Source organism: Aulonocara sp. 'chitande type north' Nkhata Bay, linkage group LG20, assembly GCF_057382095.1.
Source record: "Aulonocara sp. 'chitande type north' Nkhata Bay isolate Kocher_YH1m ecotype deep benthic linkage group LG20, A_spYH_male_GT1.1, whole genome shotgun sequence".
NCBI classification, from domain to species: Eukaryota; Metazoa; Chordata; class Actinopteri; order Cichliformes; family Cichlidae; genus Aulonocara; species Aulonocara sp. 'chitande type north' Nkhata Bay.
In genome coordinates this window covers 15,747,501-15,766,271 of record NC_141363.1, presented here as the reverse complement: position 1 = coordinate 15,766,271, position 18,771 = coordinate 15,747,501, and the positions used below count along the sequence as shown (strand labels likewise).

The 18,771-nt window shown below is 45.8% G+C and overlaps 1 pseudogene; it reads left to right on the top strand.

Annotated features, from left to right (window-relative positions):
• The first annotated feature begins 1,545 nt into the window (after nucleotides 1-1,545).
• LOC147305347 (uncharacterized) lies at nucleotides 1,546-15,197 on the top strand (annotated as a pseudogene).
• Nucleotides 15,198-18,771: the final 3,574 nt, after the last annotated feature.

Sequence of the window (18,771 nt, the reverse complement as noted above, 5' to 3'; positions counted from 1 at the left end):
TCATGATCCTGGGTCGTTGACCCAGCGTTTTGTGTTTCTTTTTAGTTTCATCTTGTGTTTGGTGTTTCTTCTGATTCTGTATTAATTCTTTGGGTTGGTTGTCGTGTTTATTATCCCTACCTGTGTCTCCCTTCTGTGCTCCGTTCAGGTCCCTGCGTTTTGTTGTAAAACAGTCTGTGTGTCTCCACCAGTCTCCAGTCTCTAAAACAGTCTCCAACATTTGACCTTAGAACTGAAGAAGCTTCTCGGATGAGAGGTGAAACGTCTTCAAGCAACTTAAAGAAGTCCAGACGCTTTTCTTTGCAAGCTCCTTTGACTACGATGACCTGGATGACTGAGAACCTTCACAGACAGTCTGTGTGTTTCCGGTTTTACTTTGTAGGTCTGCTTCTCATCATGTCCATTAGTGTCAGCTGTGTCCACCCCTGCATGTCATCTCCTCATTACCTAGTGTGTATTTATAGTGTGTGTTGGCTTCTGTTCATCGTCGGATCGTCTGTGTTTCTCGGTGTAACTATGTCTCTCTGTATTCTCAGCCCCCGTTTTTCCCAGTCTAGGTTTTTTCAGTCATTCGTCTTTTCTCACTGCCTGTTCGGTCGCTCCACTTCTGTAAATAAAACATCACTCTCATCACCAGTCCACTGCCTGCATTTTGGGTCCTTTTTTCTCCTACACCACACGGCTCACCCCGCCAGCCGTGACAGGATGAGAGCCATTCTGGATCTCCGTGTCCTGAACCGGCATTTAAGGACATACAAGTTCAGGATGTTGACACATGCCTCGCTGCTACGGTTAGTACAAACAGGCAACTGGTTCACATCAATCGACCTGAGGGATGCTTATTTCCACATCCTCATATATCCCCCACACCGAAAGTATTTAAGATTTGCTTTCCAGGGGATAGCATACGAGTTTGTTGTCCTGCCTTATGGTCTCTCACTAAGCCCAAGGGTGTAAAACACACCGAGGCAGCAGTGGCCCCGCTCAGAGAAAAGGGCATTCAGGTGGCCAAATACATCGACAACTGGCTGGTGGCGGGTTGTCACACAAATGCTCTCACCTGCACATAAGAGGCTTTCAGCGCTGGGTGGGTTCGCGGGGACTAGACCCTCACCGAAACGGCCACCGTCGCGTGAGAGTCTCTGCAGACTGTTCACTCGCTCTCCGCGAGTGGTAGAAGCCAGGTTTCTTGTCTCAGGGCGTTGCCATGGGGGCAGTTTCAGCCAGGAAGGTGGTCTCCACAGATGCCTCTCTTTCGGGCTGGGGGGGCCACCCACAAAGGCAGAATGGGGAATGGGGCCCTCACATGCGCTCCACCCACATAAACTGTCTGGAACTGCTGGCAGTTCACCTGTCGCTAAAACATTTTCTCCCTTGGCTGAGAGGTTATCATGTTTTAATGAAGTCGGACAATTCCACTGTTGTGGCCTACATCAACAGACAGGGGGTCTGGGGTCCCCCAAGTTACACACACTGGCACACAGACTGATAGTCTGGAGTAGTGTTCACCTGCTGTCACTGAGAGCAACTCACCTGCCGGGAATCATGAACTTTGCAGCAGATCTTCTCTCCAGGGGCAACCCATTGTACAGAGACCAGAAGCTTCACCCAGAGGTGGTGAAGCAGATCTGGCTGTGATTCAGTCAGGCGACCGTGGACATTTATGCATCCAGGGAGAATGCTCAGTGTCCCTTGTTTTATTCGCTGCACGATCAGAGAGCTCTACTCGGGGTGGATGCTCTAGCTCACGAGTGGTCAAGAACCCTCCTCTATGCTTTTCCCCCAGTGGCCCTAACCCTAACTCTGGCCAGAGGGAGAGAGAGAGGTCACTATATGACCCTGATAGCCCCGCACTGGCCAGGGAAGCACTGGCTGGCGGAGATTTTTCAGCTGCTGTGCGGCCCACTTTGGTCATAACCACTACGCAGAGACCTCCTGTCTCAGGCACAGGGGGAAATATTCCACCCCCACAAAGAGAGGCTAGCTCTACGGGCTTGGCCCATGAGTGGTTTAACCTGAACACAGTGGGGCTCCCTCATAGTGTTATTGACACAATTCAGTGTTCTAGAGCATCGTCTACTAGGACGCTATATGAGCACAAGTGCACAGCAAATCCAGCATGTCCAAACGAACACTGTCGGATTTGATTTCAACACTATTAAAGTGTCTATATGGGTCCACACCAGAGAGTGTTAATTTAACTCTTTTTGGAGAGTTGGTACGTTAACTCTGATTTAGTGTTAAACACCAAATCTGTCTGGAGTTGATAATTTAACACTTGGTGTTAAGAGCTTATATATTAACTCTCAAAAGAGTATTTTAGTTTAACTACGTAAGAGTTATCTTCTAATTCATTCTAAAAAGCGGGAATTTTACTGTTCTGAACTTCTAGAAATTTCTTTTGGAAATAAACATTTACTAAAAAGGCGCAATGGTTTTTGAAAAACATTTATTCTGAACTGTGCACCACAATTTCAAAACATTTTCTGAAAGATGTAACAGTGTACATGTTCTCACTTTCATTAGAATTTTGTTTATCAAAAGGTCTGACATGGTAAATGCAAATAACAGCATTCTCATCACTTATTTCTTCAATACAATATGCATGTCCTTCATTCATCCCTTTGTGGAACTTCAACGCACTTCTGCTCTCCCCCATATTCCATCTTCACAAGCATATCCTGTGCGGAGATTGAATAAAAATTAGTTGACATTAATTAATGGCATAAATAATCCAGTAAACAATTGCAGCACAGTAAAAAAAAAAAAAAAAGGAATCCCTCTTTGAGCCATTACTTGTGTAAAGTATTTTCCCAAAAGACAAGGACACAGGCAACAGGTAATACTGAACTAAATGTAAAACCTCAACCTTTTTAATTTTTACCTAAACCGTGTGCACAAAACTCTGGAGGGATCTAAATGCTAACGTAGAATCCAGTCAGGACGTCAGCTACTGCTGTTTGCTCGTTTTTTTTATTTTTTTTATGGGCGATCGTTTTCAGGCTTCAAGTAGCACCATTATACCAACATTTCACATTCTAGACATTGTTTTACGTGTATTTGACCAAAAGTTTGACTGAAAATTCACATGCTAGCTGTAAATGGCCTCGCTAGAAGTCTGACTAGCTATCCACACAGCTAAACATGAACCCAGGAACTCCAGACAATAGATGAGATCTTGAGAAGTTTACTGGTTCTTTCATTTTGTGAAACTGTAACAATAAACATATGTGGAAATGTACATTACTCAACCCGGGGTAGCGGTCATGTCCGGTTGGCTCTCCGGTGACTGTTTCCTCGCGGCTGCGTGCAGCGGGGCTAGGGGAGGGTCTGTGCTGACGGACGTGGGTTACTGACCTGGTAGCCTGGCTGCCCCTGGGTGGGTCCGGGATGGGCGTGAGGTTCTGGGGGCGCTCCGTCTCTGGGCTGGGACCCGGACCGGGCCTCGGGGGCTTGGGTCCTGGTTGGTGTGTTGCCGGGGTTGTGGGCGGGTGGGTGCATGGGGGCCCAGCCCTGGAGCAGGGTGCCGCCGGTGCGTTGAGCCACCTGGGGGGCTCTTCAACTGGTGGGGGAGATTGTCACATCTTGCAGGAGCTTTCCTCTCCTCAGGAGCTCCCTCTGCAGGAGGGGGAGATACAGGAGAGGTGGAGGAAGATCTCAGCCTGGGTGTTTATTGTCTTATGTAGTCTGGAAGATGAGTGGATGGTGGGGTGGGTGCAGTTTTCTCTGTGGTGGGGTTGGGTGGACTGTCCCGGGCTCTGTGGGGCCGGGCGGCGCTGCTGCACTGGGCCCGGTCTGGATGGGCCTGGGCCCCCTTTCCCTGGCGGGTCGCGGAGTATGGGGGTGCCTACTGGGGTCAGCGGGGGAGCTGGCCCCAGGGAGGGGTCACTTGCCCCTCCCTTCCTTCCCTCCCCATCTCCAGCTGCCTCCCTCTTCCCGCTCCACCACAACCACCCACACATGCAGGGCCTTGGAGTAGGGGTATGTCACCAGGGTGCAGAGGAGGCTACCCCCCCCTCTGTCCCCTTCTGGCTGCCTCTGCCTCAATTTTATCCCACAACTTAGACATTCACATTACTCACACTCTCATTACACATACATATAGGATCTTGGGGGTGGGCACGATACACGGAGTCCAAAGTACCATCAGGGTGTACACCCCACCCCTGGCATCGTTGCCCACCTCTCAATTTTAAATACACGTAGACATTGAGGGCTAGCAGGAGGGACCATGCGCTTACCTGCTGCTCTCTGGCAGGTAGCTCCAAGCCCTCCTGGGTTTTAAATGCACCTTAGGTGTTTTACGAAATTGTGTTCTATTGTATTTTTATCTGTATTTACTGTACAGCACTTTGGTCAGCCTTGGTTGTTTTTAAATGTGCTCTATAAATAAACTTGACTTGACTTGACTTGACTTAGAACACACATGCATCAACATTACAATGAGCGGGTGGAGGGAGGTTCGGAGTCTTCTCTCACCCCCGTTCTCTGTGACCTGCTGGGGGGCTAGGACTAGGAGGAGGAGTTGGCCGTCCGACTGCGGTCTGGAGTGTGGAGCCTTCCTGCTGCTGCGGAGTCGGGGCGGTCTGCCTCCCCCCCACCGCAGGGAAAAGGGAAACACCACCTGGGTCTGGGTGCAGTTCCCCCCTCCAGGGGCGGGGGCACCTAGACCCGGTTTGTAGAGTACGCTTGGGGAGTGTGATCGTGTGTACAACGTCTCTTTATGTCTGTCTCCATGTTGGTTGAGTGTGGAGTAAGTGCATATGAGAGCATGAGGGTGGGAATGGATGTTTGTATCTGTGTGTGCCTGTATGTCTGTGTCTATATGTCAGGTTGGGTGTCAGGTGCCATCTCTCTGGGGACATCTCAGGCACTCCAAGGTTTGGAGGCCTATCTCCCCCTACCACCACTTCCCCTGCCAGTGGCGGACCCCCTCAGACATCGGTGCGTTGGTGGTTCTTTGTGTCCGAGGATGGGCGTCCAGGTACACACCGGCTCACTCCTTGGCAGCCGCTTATCGGGGTCTGGGGCCTGGGGCTCGCTCGGGCCACTTCGGAGGTGGGGTGCCCCCGGCCTCTCGGCCTGGGGCTCGGTCACTCAGGCGCAGCTGGCTGCCGGCGGAGCTCACGGGCGCGTCACTGCAACTCCCCCTGGCTTCTGCTCCGCGGCTGCTGAGTGAGCCCTCATCTGGGACTCTCCTCAGCTCTTTCCGGGACAGTGGCGCAGCTGCCCCTCTGTTGGTCTTCCTTGGTCTCTTGTGTTCTGGGGGCCTCTGGATGTCTGGAGTTTTGATCTCCTCCACACCTGCTTCACGCCCCACACCCTCTAGCAGATTATTACATGAAGGAACCTTTTTAAAAAACAAAAAACAAGCGCGTCCATGCTCACAGGTGTACACACGGGTGATCACACCCACAAACTACACCCTTTTTGGCTCCTACCTCAAAGCACACTGTGTTCTGTTGATCTTATGTGCTGCACAATAATGTTTAACATTTAGTATTTACTGTCATATTCCCATATATCATTGTGATGTTGTTTATTCTATTACTCTTGTTCTCTTCTGCTTGCTTTCTTTTTTCTTTCTCAGCAGGTGATCCAGGTGATTGATATATGCATTTTTTTTTCTCTGCCCGTTCTGTTGGTTTTTGTCTTTTGCCCTTCTCCCCCGTCCCTCTTCTCAGCTGTTTCTCTTTCCCTCTTTCTTTCTCCCCTTCTTTCCCCCAGTCAAGTCTGTCCCGTATTCATTAAGTGAAAATAAAATAAACAATAAAAGGTGAATCAAATGGACCATTACGGCAAGGCTGGGATGGTCAGTTTGGTAAAGTAAATCCGTTGGGCATCTTTCTTTGCCTTTAGACAACAATTCTGATGGCAAAAGAGCCAAACGGGACAGGCCAAAAAAAAAAAAAAAAAAAAAAAAAAAAAAAGGAAATGTACATTACTCATCTGTACTGTAAACAACAACTTGTGCCAATGACAATAACAATGCATTTGAGAAGCTAGCATGACGATTAGCACCGCTAATTAGCATATGAACTGGCGATCTCATTTACATATGAATAGCACATAGAAAACTTGTTAACTGTGGTCCATCACACATAAAGACAACACTTGGAGTGTCTCATTGCTTTTCCATTGAGTACTTACAGACAATGCTTTAACAAACACCCAAAGAAGGACATGAATGTGGAGCAGCCATCTCGAAGCAACATAGCAAGAAAACATGAACTTCCTGTCTAACTCTTCTTCTACTGTCACAAAATATCGACTTAAAGGGACCACAGGGCGGCACATTTACTGACATTTAAAACATGAAACTAACTAGGCAGTAACATAACACTCCCCGCCTGGGATTATGACAATCCCACATTAAACTGTCAGTCACTAAACTTTTCGGGGGACAGCAGCAAAACCACTTCCGTTACAGGACGAGAGAAAGTCTTCTTATTGCCTGAATGTGAAGTAGTTACTTCGACTTTCCGGACAAGTCCATCGTTCCCTGGGAAAGTCTTGGTTATGATACACATGGGCCAATCGCCCCTCTTCACCTGAATGTCTTTGAGCAGAACGATGTCTCCTTCCTTGAGACTTTGTTTCTTGTCCTGCCATTTGTGTCGCAACTGAAGAGTATGAAGGTATTCCCGTCTCCATTTGGACCAGAACATGTCAGCGAGACCTTGTACTCTTTTCCATTGTTCTTTCAGAAATATCCCCTTTCCAAAGTCACCAGGGGGTGGCGCTGCTGAGTCTGGTTTCATCGTGAGCAGCATCGACGGCGTGAGGATGAGGGGTGACTCAGGATCGGTGGACACAGGAATCAGGGGGCGAGCATTCATGATGGCACAGACTTCTGCCATGAATGTTGACAACAGTTCATGTGTTAGTAGTGTTCTTTTGCAGTCCTGTAACATAGAGTCGAGGATACGCCTCGCAATCCCAATCATCCGCTCCCAGGCACCGCCCATATGGGATGCATGAGGTGGGTTGAAGATCCATGAACAGTTTTGTTTGCTTAAGTAGCCTTCGACATCCTCGACTGACATGTTTGATCCGTCCATTTTCAGTTCCCGAGAGGCGCCGATAAAGTTTGTACCGCAATCCGATCTTAGTTGTCTTGCTGGGCCTCTGATTGCAAAAAGCCGCCTTAAAGCATTTATGAAGCTGTCTGTGTTCATTGATTTGATCAACTCGATATGGACTGCTCTTGTTGACAGACATGAGAACATCACGGCCCACCTTTTAGAGCTAGCTTGTCCTCCTCTCGTGCGCCGGGTTACAATGTCCCATGGCCCGAACACGTCTACACCCACATATGTGAAGGGGGGTGCAACTTGCATTCGTTCAGATGGTAAGTTTCCCATTTGCTGACATTCCGCTTTTCCTCTCAATTTCTTGCATGTGACACACTTAAAAAGCACTGTGCTGATAGCCCTTTTGGCTCCTACCATCCAGAATCCTGCAGCTCTAATGGCACCTTCCGTGAAATGTCTTCCTTGGTGTTTCACAGTCTCGTGATAGTGCCGTATTAAGAGCGTTCCCAAGTGGTGTCGGGCAGGGATGATGAGAGGGTGAGTGGTGTCGATACCCAGTTCAGATTGTATGATTCGGCCTCCAACTCTTAAGAGTCCATTGCTATCTAGAATAGGATGCAGTTTCCAAAGACTGCTTGAGGGGGGAATAGGGATCCCTTCCTGAATACACTTTATTTCCTTTTCGTAGCACTCACTCTGAACGCTCTTTATGATACAGACCTTCGCATTTTCCAATTCTTCCACTGTGGGTTGACAGAGATGCCAACCACGACAGCTGGATGCTTGGTTGGATTGACCAAAGGAACGAGCAATGTGGGTCAAGCGGGCAACTGCTCTGAGGAGAGGACTGTAGTCGGAAAACCTCTCAAGATGGGATGAACTTACTGTTGACCTTGCGATTTGTGTCAGATTTGTTGTCACCAGCGGACATATTTCTGTATCAAGAGTGGGATCCACAAGGTCAAACGTGACTGGAGATTGCGACTGTGCGGACGGTTTGAGGAGAAAGGCTGGCCCTTTAAACCATGTTGTGCTGCTCAGTTGCGCTGCTGCAACGGAGCGGGACCCATGATCTGCTGGGTTGAGTTCAGATGGAACGTGCCTCCACTGGTTGGAGCATGTTGATTAGAGGATGCGTTGGACCCTGTTATGCACGTACACATAAAATCTTCGTGACTGATTGTGGATGTAGCCTAGCACGACTTTACTGTCAGTGTAGTACTCAATGTCGTCAAACATGATGTCTATTTCTGCTACTATCAGCTCCGCAACTTCAACTGCAAGCACTGCAGCACATAACTCTAGTCTTGGAATTGTGAGGCCGGCTTGAGGAGCTAGCTTTGTTTTTCCAAACACAAAGCCGATTTCTGTTTTGTTCGAAGTAGACAGTTTGATGTAAGCGACAGCTGCAATGGCTTTCACGGATGCATCAGCGAATACACAAAGTGTTTTGGTTTGGGCGCCAGATGTAGAGAGAGAAGTGTAGGGGCGTGGTATTTGGAGATCTTCTAAATCTTGAAGTGAGTCCTTCCAATTGCTCCACTCTGCCTTCATGTTGTCTGGGAGTGCTGCATCCCAGTCGTCCGTCAAGCTGGTAAGTTCTCTAAGAATCAGTCTGCCTTGAATTGTGATTGGAGCGAGAAACCCCAGAGGGTCGTAGAGACTGTTGACAGTAGAGAGGACACCTCTACGTGTGAAGGCCTTTTGCTCATTGTCAACTTTGAATGTGAAGGTGTCTGTGTCAACATTCCACAGCAGCCCCAAACTGCGTTGCACTGGCGAGTCTTGAGCACACAGGTCTAAGTTTCCAATGTTTTTTGCCCTGTCCTCTGGTGGGAAAGCTTCTAGGACTGTAGGGCGGTTGGAGATTACTTTGTGTAGTCTGAGGTTTGAAGAAGCAAGAGCCCGTTGAGCTTGTTGGAGAACTTGTATGGCCTTTTCTTCAGTAGGAAATGACTTGAGAGCGTCATCGACATAGAAATCTCGCTCAATGAATGTCCGCACCTCAATCCCAAAATCTAGCTCACCAGTCGCTGCTGCTTTCTTCAACCCATATATGGCGACAGAGGGGGAGGGACTGTTCCCAAAAATGTGCACTCGCATGCGATACTCTATAACTTCAGATGACATGTCGTTATCTTTGTACCACAAGAAGCGGAGAAAGTCTCTGTGGCTCTCTTTGACAACAAAACAGTGGAACATATGTTCAATGTCCGCCGTTATGGCCACCTGCTCCTTTCTGAATCTTATGAGCACCCCAACAAGACTGTTGTTGAGGTCGGGGCCTGTTAGCAACACGTCGTTGAGAGAGACTCCTTCATGTGGGGCGCTTGAGTCGAACACGACCCTAATTTTGGCGGGTTTCTTTGGATGGTAAACCCAAAACAAAGGGAGGTACCAGCATTCCTGGTTCTGACTGAGAGCTGGTGCCACTTCAGCATGTCCTCTGGTAAGCATGTTCTCCATAAACTCCAGAAAGTGTGTTTTCATTTCAGGTCGTTTTTCAAGAGTGCGCCGGAGTGACATAAGGCGATCGTAGGCCAGTTGTCTGTTGTTCGGGAGCCGTTGTCGAGGCGATCGAAAAGGCAGAGGACCAACCCAGCTATTGTCGCTGCCCTGATAGAACTCTGAGTCCATTATTTGGAGAAACTGCATATCCTCAACTGATGGTGCAAGTTTGTGATCATCCGCTGTTCGTGTGAAGACCTGCTGACCAATGCTGTCCACATTACATCCTGACACAGGAAGGCTTGGGAGGCTGTGACTGCGCTCAGGAGCTTTGGTAAATGTCTCTTTAACAGTTATTTGACCGTTGCATGGCTGAAAATGGCTTGCACGGCCATTCTCCAGTATGAAAGTCTTATAGCTGTTCACGTGTTGGGGTCTGTGCACTCCATCGAGACAGATGTCACCTACCACGACCCAACCCATGTCGAGTCTCTGAGCAAATGGGGCGTCGTCTGGACCATTTATTTGCTCCCGGACTTTGTGGACTCGAAGCATGTCTCGTCCCAGCAGTAGTAGTATGTCAGCATTTGGGTCTAATGGCGGGATCAAGTTGGCAATCTGTCGTAGATGGGCGTGGTGTTGGGCAGCTTCTGGAGTTGGTATCTCAGAGCGGTTATCTGGAATTTCGTTACATTCGAGGAGTGTTGGCAGAGGAAGACTTGCCTTTCCATTCACTGACTCTACTATAAAGCCAGAAGCACTTCTTCCTGATACTCCTGTGAGTCCGGCACACGTCTTTAACATGTACGGGCGACTCTCTCCTTGGATCTGAAAAACATCAAAGAACTGGGAACGTGCCAGCGATCGATTGATCTGATCGTCCAAGATTGCATACATTTTCTTTGTTTGATCTCTGTGTCCAGCAGGGTATACATTCACTAGTGTGATTTTTGAACATTCTCTGGCGCTCACTCCTTCCCCACACACCTCAGTACACCGAGATGTGACTTCTTGGGTGTCTGCTTTGTCTCTCTCCCCGCCTTGCTGTGGGGAAGGGGGCGATTTGGACTCCCATGGTGCTGGACCTGGGTGGAGGGCAGAAATGTGATTTTTGCTGTCACACTCAGTGCACGTGGTTTCTGATTCACAGTTCTTGGCTAAATGGTCAGTAGATGAGCAGCAGCGAAAGCAGACGTTTAATTTTTTGAGGATCTGTTTGCGCTCTTCCAAGGGTTTCTCTCTGAACCCTCTGCACCTTTTCAGAGGATGAGGCTTGCTGTGAATTGGGCACTGTTTATTTGGATTCACAGCATACTTAGACTTTTCTGCATCTGCCTTGTCCTGTACTTGAGTTTTGTGAACAGATATGGGTCCTTTGGAGAACCTTTCGTGCATGTGTCTTCGTTCTGATGTTATGGGTTGGTTAGGGCTTTGGACGCTGAAGCTAGGGTCAGTTCGTGTTCTGGCTTCAGTGCGAATGAAGTTGACAAACACAGTAAAGGGGGGAAAGCTGACGCCATAATCGTGCTTGTACCTTGAACAAATATTCATCCACCTTTCTTGTAGATTGTACGGCAATTTTTCGACTATCGCTTGGATCCCTCTTGATGTGTCTAAGTAGGTCAAGCCAGGTAAGTAACCGTCCAACTTGGCTGTCTCTAGCTCTAACATTAGGTCGGCAAGATCACGGAGTCTATAAGGCTCTTTAAGTGTGATTTTAGGGAAGCTGTCGACCTTTTGAAAGAGAGCTTGCTCTACAGCTTCTGGGGAGCCATATATTTCTTCAAGTCTGTCCCAAGCCATAGCTAAACCAACTTCAGGGCATCTGATATTGACAGCTCTCATTTGTTTGGCTTGTTTAGCTGAATCTTTACCAAGGTAGCGCACCAGCAAATCCAGCTCTTCTCCTGGTGAAAGGTCTAACCCTGCTATTGCGGTTTTGAAAGATGATTTCCATGCCCAGTAACTCATGGGTTGGTCATCAAAGCTGGTAAGGCCTGTAGTAATGAGCTGGCTGCGGGCTAGATATTTGGCGAGGTCGTAAGTGTGTTGGCTCGGGGCATGTTCATTGCCCTGAGTATAACTGGATTTATATGGTGTCTGAACAAGAGGTGTAAACTCTTTGTAGTTGGTGGATGGGGGCTTGTACAGTTCGTTATGAGTAGCAGCACAGTTTGTTTTGTTTCCTTCTTTTATAGCAATTTCTTGAAAGGCGGGTGTAGGGTCTTTGTATTCAGTTTTTACTGGGGCTGTTGATTCTGCTGCATTGATAGCTGTTTGTTCCAAAACATACTGCGCAGTGCGTTTTTCTTTGCTCTCAGATAGGGGTGGCCCATAAGCTACACTGCGTGTTTCGAAGCCTAATTCAAGTAGACCAGCTTCTAAAGAATTAGCTTCTGCTATGGCAGCTTCCTTCTCTTGTTCCGCTCTCAGCGCGTCAAGAGTAGCTTGCTCGACTTTAATTTCTATTTCTTTCTTTGTATATGAGGCTCTTGTTTGAGCAGCTTCAGCCTTTGCTCTTGCTCTGAGCAGTTCAATGCTAGCTGACGAACCTGCTCTTGATGGTGGTTTGCGGGAACGGACTGACTCTGTCTCGGCTTTGGAGGATTTACTTTCAGACATTTTGGATTTGTTGTACTTTGATTGTGTCCGCCCGTATACTTTACTTAGCTTATAGGATGGTCGTAGCTCCACGCGGTGGCTTCTGTAGCTATGATGTTTGCTGTGGTGCTGTCTTTTCACTGTAAATGGCCTCGCTAGAAGTCTGACTAGCTATCCACACAGCTAAACATGAACCCAGGAACTCCAGACAATAGATGAGATCTTGAGAAGTTTACTGGTTCTTTCATTTTGTGAAACTGTAACAATAAACATATGTGGAAATGTACATTACTCATCTGTACTGTAAACAACAACTTGTGCCAATGACAATAACAATGCATTTGAGAAGCTAGCATGACGATTAGCACCGCTAATTAGCATATGAACTGGCGATCTCATTTACATATGAATAGCACATAGAAAACTTGTTAACTGTGGTCCATCACACATAAAGACAACACTTGGAGTGTCTCATTGCTTTTCCATTGAGTACTTACAGACAATGCTTTAACAAACACCCAAAGAAGGACATGAATGTGGAGCAGCCATCTCGAAGCAACATAGCAAGAAAACATGAACTTCCTGTCTAACTCTTCTTCTACTGTCACAAAATATCGACTTAAAGGGACCACAGGGCGGCGCATTTACTGACATTTAAAACATGAAACTAACTAGGCAGTAACATAACACTAGCTTTTTTTCAAGGCTGTGGTATTTGCCCGCAAACAATACCTTTCAGCTAGCTAAAACAGAATATTATGCTATCACCGAGCAACATGGCTAATGCCTTTCACACAGCTTTGTCTCAACTCCAAAAAGCCACAGAAGTAAAAGCTCATAATAATAATTGAAACAATCTTTGAAAAAATGACTTACCAAGCATGGCAAACAACTCAAATATGTAGAGCAAAATGTTCTGAAACGGCTTCACTTCAGCTTCGATTGGAGCCGTGCTGGGGGCGGAGTCTGTGAATTTACTCTATTGGTGTCATAGCCCCTGTAGGAGTTCAGAGTTAAGAGGTCAAGAGTTAACGTTTCCATTGTAACACCTCCAGATTTGACATAGAAACACTCATTTTTAACACTCGATTTTAACTACTGTCATTTTACACCTCAGAGTTACATTAAAAGAATGTGACTCTACTTACAGTAAAATTAACTCTACTTTTGCAAGAAGACTATTAACACCAAAACATTTAACACTTTTGAATTTGCTGTGTGGCGTATGTTTGAAATATGCTGGTGCTTAGAATCACAGGCCATCCCTTTTCAGTGCTCCGTGGCTGTGATTCTGTCATTTCTTCAGGCACTGATTGATAAAGGTAAAGCCTTCTCCACCATCAAGGTGTATTTGGCAGCAATTTCAGTCTGCCATATTGGTTTTGAGGGGAAGACTGTTTGCCAGCATGCCTTAACCCTTTAAAACCGGTCAGAGCGGGCACGCTCCATTTTGCACAACTACTTTTAAATCCCGGTAGCACTGCAACCACGTAAGCTAGCGCAATAATTTTTTTTTGCATATGAAACCGGAGAAGTTGTACTTACATCTTATGCCATCAGCTTGTCCTAGGTCACAGTTTCCTTCCATATATAGCTTTGCAAAAACTGCATAAAAAGCGCTTGCAGCAACAAAAACATAATATTCCAGAAACACGCTTTGCCGATCCGATCAGCTGTTCATAACACTTCCTACGTTGGAATAGATGTCAGCGCGAACTATCGCATGTCCGCCATGACCTGCCCGAAACCGGAAGTGACGTCATTTTTTAGTTTTTTTACCATCAGGGCCTCATGGGCCTATACTGGTGTTTTTAAAAGTTACGTTTGACTTTATGACTCTCTGTGTCGTTTCTGGGATGCTTAGGACTAATATTGCGCTGCTGGAAATAGTTTATTTTGATGCATATGCTGCTTTTTTGAAAATTTGCACTATAATATTATATTATTTCGTTTTTCCTGCAGTGTATTAAAATTGGTGTATTTCAAAAATAAAACTATGAAGACACTCAAAATAAATTTCCTGTGGTGGGAAACTTTTGTGCAACTTTTTTGTACGTACAGTTTTGAGGGATAAGCCTCTTAAATTTCTCTAACTAGAAATATATGTTAAAAAAACAAAAACGATTTTCAATTTTTTTTGTAGTTTATTGCACTTCTTTGCAATTTATGTAATTACTATGCACTTAATGCATACATATTATTAAAATGTAGGCTGTAATGGTTGTATTGATGTATAGCAACTTGAAATGCTCCCAAAAATGGCACTACAACATGTAAAAATATAATATAAGCTCTGGCGGACTTGGTTCTATGGTAGGTCTTAAAGGGTTAATATGCCGTTTCATGATGGGTGCATGAAACGGCATATTAACCCTTTAAGACTGCCAGTGGCCTACATCTAGGCCACTGGCTCCATCGTGGGACCTTCCCACAGTATTAGCTGCGCTCTCCTGTTGCCCATTTGAACACCTGGAACAGGTTGAGTTAAAATTTCTGTCCTTGAAGACAGCTCTATTAATTGCTTTAGCTTCAGCTAAGCGTGTAGGAGAGATCCACGCTCTCTCAGTGCATCAGTCATGCATTCAGTCCTCCTCGGATAATACGAGGGTCAGTATGCGGCTCAGCCCTGCCTTTATCCCAAACGTTGTCAGCACACGTTCCCCTATAGAACTGCCGGCCTTTTACCCACCGCCTTTCTCCTCAGAGGAGCAACAGCGGCTGCATACCTTGTGTCCAGTCCGTGCTCTGCTCATTTATATGGACAGAACCCAAAGTGTCAGACAAAGTGACCAGCTGTTCGTGTCCTGGGCTAAACCACACATGGGAAAGTCTGTGTCTAAACAGCGCCTCTCCCATTGGATAGTAGGAGCAATTGCCCTGGCCTATACTAGCAGGTGCCTTCAGCCTCCTGCTGGCTTGCGTGCACATTACACTAGAGGTCTGGCAACCTCATAGGCTCTCTTTAGGGGAGTTTCTATTCAGGTGTGTGCAGCTGCATGCTCGGCCTCACCTCACACATTTGCTAGGTTTTACAGGTTAGATGTAACAGTACCTAACCTAGCGCATTCAGTCCTCAGTGCAGGTTCTTCCCAGTTGGGAGCTTCCCCCCTGTGAAGTTGTGTTCTTAACAGGTATGTCTGGCAATCCGGTAGACAGTATTTCTCCCATAGTGAGACACGAATGCTATGAAAGAGAACTTAAGGTTATGTATTAGGGGTGCAACGATACACAAAATTCACGGTTCGGTTCGATACTTTGGTGTCACGGTTCGATATTTTTTCGATACAAAAAAAAATGGCCATGCCTTTTTAATTTGATTAATTTCATTTATTAAAGTTATAAATATATATTTTAACTGAAAAGTACAGTTTTTAAATTTAATGGTACTGAAACAACAAAGTAATAAAAAAAATAAATCTATCTGATCGAGAAATCACTTATCTTTGGAAAAGAGAGTTTATTACAGAGAAATGGCTCTTTCCAAAATAAAAGCTATACTATATGCTTCTTCTGGGCTATATTCTCAGCAACATATTAAACATATCAGGTCCCCATAAGGAGAATCATGTGCTAACGGCTGTCTAAATGACTCGGGTAAAGTTTGTAGCATGCGTGCTTGCTGTTTTTGTCTGCTTCCACTTGTCTTTGCACTAGGATGATGTCAGAGTAAATGTGCAGTCATATTCGTTGTGTTCCAACTAGTGCTGTCAGTGTTAATCTCGTTGAAATGACGTTAACGCCACAACACAGCAAATCTCCATTAACGAGCTACCGCGGATCGCCCCGTGCGTGGGGCTGGACGGCGTCAACACGTTAACGAGCAAACTGCGCTAACGCAGTAGTTCCCACCAATGTAATTGAGCATTGCGTGGCACATCCAACATACTGTTTTACTTTTGTCCATGACGCGCTTACCTTCAGGGTCATGCTTCACATGGAAACCAAAATAGTTCCAAACGCCAGATCTCGAATGAGGGTGGGGGAGGTTCAATTTGCCATGTTGCAAGGAGAGCTTAACTTCTGTCTCACTAGCTTGCCCTGTGGTCAGTGAATCTGCGTTTGACTACTCCGCCTAGGCTGCACTTTCGAGCGCAGATCCACTGAGCGCTCAACACAGACAGCATCGTCAGAAGGAAAGTTGATAAAATAAATTGAAAATTTTGTATTGTTCGATACATATGCATGGGTGAGGAAGGGGTCCAGAAACCCCATGACCACGAAGAACTTCCATCTCCTCCCAGATCCTGGTGCAGACCTACTCCTCTTCTCCTCCGTCCTCTTCTCCTTGGAGTATGTGTCCTTGAGGCTCTTCCACTTTCTCCTGCAGATGTAGCCGAAAGCAGAACAAGACTTTTATTCTTGAAACTGATTTCTGGTGTATTTCATAAACTATAATTAAGTATTAAATGATCTCAATCCACTTTTACTATTAGGTGAAAAAAATGAAAGTCCCCAACACAATTAACTACAGCTCTGTAGTTAGCACTTTGTATTCCCCTACAATAATAGCATGATTTGTTGTATTTATGATATTCATCAACCGAAATTCCAACGCCAAAACAACAATGGACCTCAAATTTAATTTTGACTAAAATACTAACTCACAGCAATAACAAATAAAAATGTTTAATGTTAATATTCATATTTATGTAACTGTAGTTTCAGAGGACCGATGAGGTTATGGCATGGTGAAACATCTGTCAGCTGTCTGTCAATCCACAAGGATCGCTCCTCATGTCACGTCTGCTGGGAGAGGGTGTGTGGACCCAAATGCAGACAGAGATGGAGTGAGGAGATTTTAAAAAAAGCCAGCCTTTATTTGGGGCTGAACAAAACTACAAACAAAAGCAGAAACTAACAAAACCTAAACTGGGAAGCAAGAAACTGGGAACATGGGAGGCCACAAAGGGAGACAATCCAGCGACAGGCAAAGAAAGAAAAAGGACTAACTACAAAAACAATAACGAGGGAATGGGAAACAGGAGGGAAACACAGCTGGAACTAATCAGACACAATGAGACAGGGAGGAAGCAAACAAGCATTTGTGCTAAAGATCATATTTGTTCAATTTACACTTGATTATATTCTAATCAGTATTCACCATTATTAGCTATCAGCAAAATCACATATAAATCATGATCCTGTATTTTTCAATTACAACATATGAAATCCAGTTGAAATTCTGCATGATGTTGGGACAGATACACATTTCTTATCGTCCACATTCCTGCAGCCAGTCTTACACACACAGGCAATAATCTTCCAAGGTCAAAGCTGAATCAGGACTGCACTTTGAACCAGACGGCAGAGTGCAGACTGCTGGCTAAGACAAAGCAGGAGCAACCTGGGATTGTACAAGGCTTGCAGCAAGTTCTGGGGGCCCTGCCTAGGGCTGCACAGGGCTTGCAGACTCTGGTGATGGGTGACCCTTGAGCTAAGGCAGAGAGGGTCCAACTGGCTTGGTCCCTGAGGCGTGGAGGCCACAGGAGGCTGGGCAGGCTTGGCATAGAACCAGAATAGTCAATGGCAGGCTCAGAGGCAAAACAAACAGACAACTCCATAAGGCCAGGAACAGAGAGAAACAAATTTGGACTGGTTGTCTCAATCCCACTAGACTTAGTTTGATTATTTTCTGGATTGAAAACAAGACCATCATTACAACCTTCAGAATACATTTCTGTCTCTTTGTTTACATTGTCACAACCTAAATGATCATGTAAGGTTCTGGCCAGTTTGCAATCATTAGTTTGGCAGTTATGCAGTTAAAAAAAAAGTTCTTTTGAGAGTTTAACATTAACATTTGAGACTAAGGCGAATTCAGGGTCAACATTGTCAGTCTTTAGTCCATCAAGCAAGGAAACAGAAGGCACAGCCTCATCACTGGCCAACTTGAAAACAGTATTTAAAGACACAGGCCCCGCCAGTTTGGCATTGAGCCCTCAACACAGGGAAATACAGTCCTGGGCCCAGTTCTCCCTGTTACAGGAACATGAGAACTGGTAAGGGAGATGAAACAGAGACACGACTAAGACACAACTAGCATGGGAGCGATATGGAGAGAGGTGGGGAGAGACGCAAATAGGAAAACCAAACACGGAGAGGGAATATACAAAGACATGACTAGGGAAACATATACACAGAGGACATGACAGACACAGGGAGGAGACAAAGACAAGAAAACATGAAACAGAAATATAAGTAAACTCAAAACTAAAACCTGAACTTAAATCAACAAGGGAAATAATCATGAATGCAATATAAACTTAAAATGCTGGGTCGAAGATCCAGAACCCTGACAATGCCAACACACTCAAAATCAAGACATTCAGAAAAGATTTAAAGGGTGAGTCTTCACAGTCATATTTACTATTATCTTCAGGTTCTTTAATTTTTATTTTCAGTAATCTTCATAATAACGTCAGCCCTAAAACTCCACCCTGATGAGACCCAGAAACCAAACATTCAGGAAACGGTGAGACCACTAGTGTAGATAACACTACGTAATGTGGTAACTTGTTTTGTAAGAACATTTCCACACCCATCAAGTTCGCCCAAATCACTGGAACAAAAACATCAAAACAAAGCTCAGAAGCTTACGATAAGCCAGAACCATCATTATGCTGTGTAAGAAACACAGCGGATGCAGATTGAGGGGAAGTTAGATAGTGGACCCAAACGCAAACATGTG